Source organism: Lytechinus pictus, chromosome 7 (genome assembly GCF_037042905.1).
Source record: "Lytechinus pictus isolate F3 Inbred chromosome 7, Lp3.0, whole genome shotgun sequence".
Taxonomy (NCBI): domain Eukaryota; kingdom Metazoa; phylum Echinodermata; class Echinoidea; order Temnopleuroida; family Toxopneustidae; genus Lytechinus; species Lytechinus pictus.
The window spans coordinates 36136723-36144247 of NC_087251.1; the positions used below are offsets into that span (position 1 = coordinate 36136723).

Here is a 7525-nt window from a genome sequence, read left to right on the forward strand (position 1 = left end):
ATAAATCAAACTAGCAAAACGCTGAAAATTTCAACAAAATCGGATGTAAATAAGAAAGTTATGACATTTGAAATTTTTGCTTATTTTTCCACAAAACAGTGATATGCACAACTCAAATGAGACAGTCGATGATGTCCCTCACTCACTATTTCTTTTGTGTTTTATTGTTTGAATTATACAATATTTTATTTTTTATAGATTTGACAATAAGGACCAACTTGACTGAAACATATAGTATTAATCAATGCTCATTCCACATGTTCAGGGAGGAATTAATCGTTGTTTCACTTGACAATGAGGAGAAAAATAGATATTCCCTATTTCATATGATAAAATACAAAAGAAATAGTGAGTGGATGACGTTATCAGTTTCCTCATTTGCATACCCACCAGGATGTGCTTTTAACTGTATTGTGAAATTAAGCAAAATTTTAAAACTTTCTTACTATACGTCCGACTTTGATGAAATTTTCAGGGTTATGCTTATTTGATTTTTCTCCTTTTATTGAAATCAACTTTTTGTTGGGGTGGACTGTCCTTTAAAAAGTGGATTCCTGCTCAATCATGGTTCAGAGGTGTGGCTCATTCAAATTCCATATTTATACCCAATGCAGACTTACAGAGATTTACTAAATTTGAATAAAAAGCAATGTTTGAAAGAATGTAATTTTGAATGTATTATTTTGAAATGAAAGTGTGAAAATGAATCTGAAGAGCTGAATTTTGTTTTAAATAATTTCACACTCTCTATAGAAGAGAATACTGACTAATAAACAACTAATGCTATCTAATGATGATGCTTATGCAATAAGCAGTATTCAGAGAAGAAAAGAACAATTTTTTTTTATTTGTTTGAGTCCTGGTAATCTGAATACAATTATTGTTGGCTTTAAAGAAGATTTTATGTTCAAATGTTGCATATTAAGACTAATATTTAATACCTAAATTTATCATAATTTTTTTAAAAATAATATATTAATAAGATTTATCTTTTTCCCGTCTTCTTTTCTTGTCCTCCCTTTCTTCTGCTATTCATTATTTCTTTCTGTATTTACAATTCTTTCTCTCTTTACCTTCCTCCATCCTCCTCTCTCCCCATCCATCTCTTCTTCCTCTTCTCTTCTTTTCTTCTCTCTCTCTGTAGGATGAGCTCCAAACCACTACCAAGAACTATGAGAGTCAGCTGAGCATGATGAGCGAACACCTGTGCAGTATGAATGAGAAGCTAACCTCTCAGAAAGATGAGATAGATGCCCTCAAGCTTTCCATTAAGGTAAGAGTAGCCTACGCTTTTCATGAAGACTTTTTAATAGTCGGTGATTTTCATAGACTTATGTTATAAGCTACTGGAAATACTTGGATCTGATTGGCTGGGCGACTGGCTGATGATTGACAGCTGCATGCAAATTATGTCGATGATCTTCATTATAAAGATGACAGCGAATACAGCACTTAGAAAAATGTTCAACAGCGCCCTCATCAATCTCAGGAGCGTATACCTGTAACAATTTAACAAGAAGTGTAATTTACAAATATCAATATGGGATCGACAAAGATCATACGGGGATGAAGATTATTTAGTACCCTTAAGTTCCAATCCTGTCTGAAGCCATGTCTTGCTTGGGAACAGCTTAGAGATAATTGCAATAGAATCTTGAGCAGGTAGGTGTTTCAAAACGCTGTTCGTTAGTTAAGACTGACTTCACGAACGACTGGCGATCTTTTCTTAGCCGCTAAATCGACATCGATGAATATGCAGCGTATATCATTTACCACAAGAAAGGATCACCAGTCGTTCAAAGTCGCTTGTAACTTACAAACAGCTGCATGAAACACCCGCCTGGATACCTACTCTGGCTGGTGGAAGCTCACCCATATGATTGCAATGGAAGGAAGGTGGGGGTATTAATTTGAAATGAAGGATTTAGAATAGATGAGAATATCGAGAAAGCTATGAATACAAAATGGATCCAGTAATCCTGGGATTATTAAAGAGTTTTAAAAGAATAAACCAGAGTAATGAGAGTTTGAAGCAAACTTCACCCAGTTTTTTTTTGTTTGGGGGGGGGGATGTTTTTTGTCTCTTGTACACATCTAATCTGAATGTTCTTGTTGCGTAACTTGCAAAATTAACTTCAATTTACGAAATGCTTGAATACATTTTTGTTCATCTTCAGATTATAAAATTTTGTGTTGTTTCTCTCCCCAGGCATTTCCTGTAAATTGAGAAGAAAAAAAGAATTAGGGAACAACAATTTTGCATTGAAAACTTAAAGTCAAAATCTATTAAACATGTTAACAATGTAATTGAAGGAGTGATTTCATAAAATAAAATCTTTGATAATATTGTAATGACATAAAGGTAACTTTGCGTAAGCAGAATATTTTTGGATTGCAGCCGAAATCTGTTCGGCTTTGGATAAATTCACCTTATTAATTTATGTGTATTTTTATTGATATATTTACAGTTTCTGAACTGTTAAACTTTTCAATAACTTATTTCGACAATATCTGCTTTACCCTTTATTGATTTTGGTTCTCCCTTTTTCCTCCAACAGCAACAAGGCAAGAAAGGGAGGGGAAAGTGAACACACACACGCCAACCATCAAGGTACAAAAAATCATGGAACTTCATTCTTCAAAAAGTGTTTCATCACTGGATATATATTTTTTCTTTTGTTTCCCAGAGGAAATCATGAGAAAGCATGTAAACGAGGCAGGACCTTGGAATTACCAAAAAACACATTTCACCTGCTTATGAATTGCTCTTAATTATGTAAAGGTATAATAATGACCAAATCATTCTTCTAATGCGTCCATGATCAAACTCTGTTTGCTATGTAACCTATCTAAATTCAAGGAGAAATATCGTAAAGTTTTATTTGTTTGAAATTAATATATAAAACAATAGACTTCGTGTATTTCCAAAGTGGTAAAGTACTCCCAATTGCTACTGTGAAATTTAAGCCATGCCTTATTAAAGTAAGTGTATTCTAAACCTTTTACTTTAGAAAGTTGTTCATTTTCTAAATCTTGTGACAAATGTGTAGGCTAGCCTTAATTGTAAGTAAATATTTTTAACTATGTGGGTGTGCAAGGTATAGTTTCTTCAAAACATAAGAAATATGCAACATATGGTACAATTTAGCTGCTTTTTGACAAAATGGAGCTAATTTGGCATAAACAGAATTTCACAAATTTCCTGCTACAAAGAAGATTCCTGTGTTTTCCCAGGTTATGAATTAACTTCTTGGTTTTCATTGAGGGTTATATTTAGTTTTGATTTAATTTTGATTCATATGTTGACCTTCACATATCGGTAACTTACACTTGACTTAATCAATACTCGGAGCACATTCCATCATTAGAACGCTGCAAATTTTGTAGGAGATGCTGGGCTATCAAGTCTTTAATACGAGCCGCCTCCGATTTCTCATTACAAGTATTGGATGTGTTTCTGAGTAAAAATGAAACTATACTTTAAATGTTTTCAGCGGAAGTTCTCCCTGATGATTTTGTTTTAGTAAAAGCATAGAAATTAGAGAAATATCTTGGTGTATGTTTGATGAAAATCCCTGAAAGGTTAGCAAGTTTAACTTTTGAAGTTTGATTTTGCAATGTGAGACGAGCAGCTCCTCCCTATGTGGTGTGTTATGAATTTTCTTTTTAAAAAATTTGAAAGTAATTTTATTCGTGGGGTGGATATATCATTAGACAAGTCATTTTATACCTCTTCTATAAGAAAAAAATATTTGTATACCGGTATATCATGTTCCATAAAAAAAAGGTAATTTGGGGAATTTATTTTTCATGATATATGGGGGAGCTGCTCCCACATGACGTCAGAAATTTTGTAAATACATAACTCTCTTATTCTTTGATTGGTTTTCATCAAATCTTTACCAATACATTTCTCTATTCTACTTTTATTAAAACCAATTTACCATCGGGGTGAACATCCCCTTTAGTATTATGCTGCAACATATAGTTTCAACATGTAGCTGCTTTCACAAACCTAATTACATACCAAGTGCATCAGACATAATGTTAAATAAAAAAAAATCATCAATTTAATTGGAAAAGATGCCATGAACATCAAACTTGTATCCTGAAAATTAATTTCTCCCAAGTAATCTGATAACACTTGGAAGTATAGAGAAACAAATCGATTACAAAGACAACAAGAACATTCATCTTTTTATAACAAAAAAGGATATTCATCTTGACTTTGAAAGTTTGGCTTTTTTTTCTATCAGACTTGTCATTTCAACAATGTCCTTGATTTATGATTGCCATTAAGATAAATGAAATATTTTTTAAGGAGGATCCAAAGTTTAGCTAATAATTTACCCTATCCTGCATAGTTCAATCAACTCATACATTTTTATCAGTTATTTCATTCTTTTCTGTATATGTTGGGTTTTTTTTATGAAGTAGTAGTTCGTTTTTATTACAATTTACATGTTTACAAAGAAAATTGCATATTTTTTTTGTTGCTATTATAATTGTTCCTTAAATCTTGAGAACATATTAGCTGTTCCTTTGCATATTTGATTTGAATTTTGTATGCATTTTATATCATAATTTTTATTTCAAGCAATAATATATTTTTTTGTTTTCAGTACTTTGCTATTTGCCATTTGTGTATTTAGCCACAGTAAGGAATTGATTTTGGATGTTACCAAAATGGTTCAAGTTGACTTGATTAGAAACATGTATAACTCTTTGGTAATAATCTTTTTGGTATCCTTTTATGATTACGGAATCAAGAGAACAATTCTTGCCAAAATTATCTTTCTCATAACAAATAATATATATATCTTATCTCTTTTGGTAGTCACTGTATTGTATATCTATCTATTGCATTTTGAATATAGATCAAACAGCATGTATCATTTTTGGGGGATCTGAATAATCTTTGCAATAGATTTGTCACCTGGCGGGCATTAGGATTTTCATGTACCTCAGTTTCCGTTCCCGTTGGTCAGGGCAGAAGAGTGTTAACTCTCACACTCGCCTAAAATTTTACATTTGCACACAATTACGTTAACGCCTTTATGCCAGTCGTGCAAGCGCATTCTACCACCCTCCTGCCAGCCAGGAAAAGAATTATGTACAGGTGCCGCGGAGTGGATTTGAAAGTAGGGGGGCCTGACCATGCAAGAAGTTACAATCAAATGTTGATTATTATGTCTTTGTACACGTTTATTGTAAAAATGGGGGGCTGATCTGAAGCACCCCCCCCCCATTCTGTGGCTTCTGATCTAAACTGAAAAAAGTGTGCCCAATATGAGTCATTTTATGTCCATTTTACTCTACGATGTCATATGTTCATCATCAAGTTATGTTCTTGTATTATTCTTCAGTGCATACCTGTCCCATAATAAGTCAGAATATTAAAATATGATGACCTCTACAGGCGATGCTATCGGTTAATATTTGATTGAAACATAGGAACATATCATCATAACTATATCATATTTTGGACAAGACAGAAAGCTACAATTATTTCTTTAAATGCATAGTATTAACTGAGTATATATTATAAAAAGGAGGGTAACATGTATTGATAATCATTTTTCCTTTCATGTTTCTTCTCCCTCTCTACCTATATGTCTGTCATCTTCTGTCTCCAAAGTTTTCTTATTACTGCTTTACAATTTTAACATTTGTGAGTTTCAGAAGTATTTAGTTTTTAATTTAGTGATTCTAACTTGATTTTTAATACTATTATTATGGTGGATACCGATAATGGGGAAAGTTCTTGTCATTTTTTTGTTTAATTCCTTTCATATATACAAATATTTTATTTTTACAACAATAATGCCAGTGAAGAATTATTGCTATAAAAAGGCTAGACTCCCTTAGATAGGCATCCAATTATGTAAATAGGATTAACTGTAGATTGTGAATTATAACAGTAATATCAGGTGATACAACCAGAGCATTGTAATTATGGAGCTCAATATGTATAAATAAAAAATGAATTATCATTATTGACAAAAAAAAATGTTTTGTTATGACTTTGTTGTTTATTCTTGAATCTAAATTTTCACTTAGATGTAGTCTCTTTTCTGAGTTGAAAGAGAGAAAAAAAGGAATGAGGGTGGGAAAAGAGGGAGAGGGGAAAAAATGAGAGAAGGGGGAGGAAAGGGGGATGATGGAAAAAGGGGTAGAGGTGTAGGGAGAAGGGGATAAAAAGAGGGAAAGGAGGGGAGGGGAGATGAGTGGAGGAGGAAGAAGAAGGGAGGAGAAGAGGGAAACGGGAGGAGACAGAGAGGGAGAAGGAAGGAGAGGGTAAAGAATGAGGAGGAGGGGAGTGATGGAGGAAGGGGGTGAGGAGATGAGAGATGGAGGGAGGGAGAGGGGGAAGATTTTGATGAAGTGTTAGTCAAAAATTAGCATTACATATTAATGGGTGAAAATCTAGTAGCATAATTGGTTACAAAGATATTTTTGCAACATTTGGGTTCATCGTGAAACAGAAGTTATCAATTCAGGGGTCTATTACAGAGAGAGTTGATTTCCAACCAATTAAAAGCAAGCATAAGGTACTGGCGCTTGATATTTTGAATCGCAATCAAACCGCAACTCATTCTACATTGGACCCCTTACACTGAGGATCATGACAATTCATTATTTTCTGTTTGAAAAGAATCATAGAAATGAGATCACATATCAGTGAAAGATTACATGACTAGAATCTATTTTTTTTTTAAATAGTGATCAGTGAAACGCAAAATACAACTCAAATTTAATCATACACAATGGCCACCATTTTTAGAGCAAAAAAATAATAATTCACCCCCCCCCCCCCCCAATCATGCTACATACTACTGAATACTGTGTACATTCATTGCCTGGGAGAGGTATGTTTTAGCAACAATTAGAAAATATATAAAAATATTGAATTTCACAGACAGGTTGAATGGAATTTGAGGTAGCATGACTAATTAAAACTGAAGTTAATAACTTTATTTTTATTCACAAAATGATTTTCCCCATTTCTATCTAAAATTACCCTCATAATGCTGTCTTGTGCTGGCGCTGTTTGAAATTCAAGTATTGCTGCATTGAGTGTTGCAGGTAGTTGTAGTTGAATTTTTTATTTAGAAATAAAATTGAGATGAGCTGAAAGTAAAATGAAGGGGTAAAGAGAGAGATGCTTAGAAAAGTGTGTAAGGGGTGGGATGGGGGCCATGATCCTGCATGCAGAGTGCTAGAAGGACCTAAAAGGGAAAGAGACAAATTTGGTTGGTAGAAATCAAAGGAAAGAGATAGGAAAATTGAAAGCTTGATATTAGGACTGTAATCCCATTTCATAGTAAGTGATCCTCATTAGGAAAGGGTCCATAAAAAAATGATATAGAATAGAATAATAGAAAATAAAGTAAAATTAACAAAAATCAGACAATAGATACAAATTCATATGTTTTTAATTATGGAGAACTAAACATGGTTTATTTTCTCCACAATCCAAGAAAAATATTGGGTAATGGATGGGTACAAGCAGATGCAGATCCAG

The 7525-nt window shown here is 33.2% G+C and overlaps 1 long non-coding RNA gene across 1 annotated transcript; it reads left to right on the forward strand.

Moving 5' to 3' along the window:
• Positions 1–1142: 1142 nt before the first annotated feature.
• Positions 1143–5993, forward strand: LOC129264498 (uncharacterized). Its single transcript, XR_008584858.2, has 2 exons — positions 1143–1273; positions 2559–5993. It is a non-coding gene; the product is annotated as an uncharacterized LOC129264498 (long non-coding RNA).
• The last annotated feature ends 1532 nt before the right edge of the window (positions 5994–7525 follow it).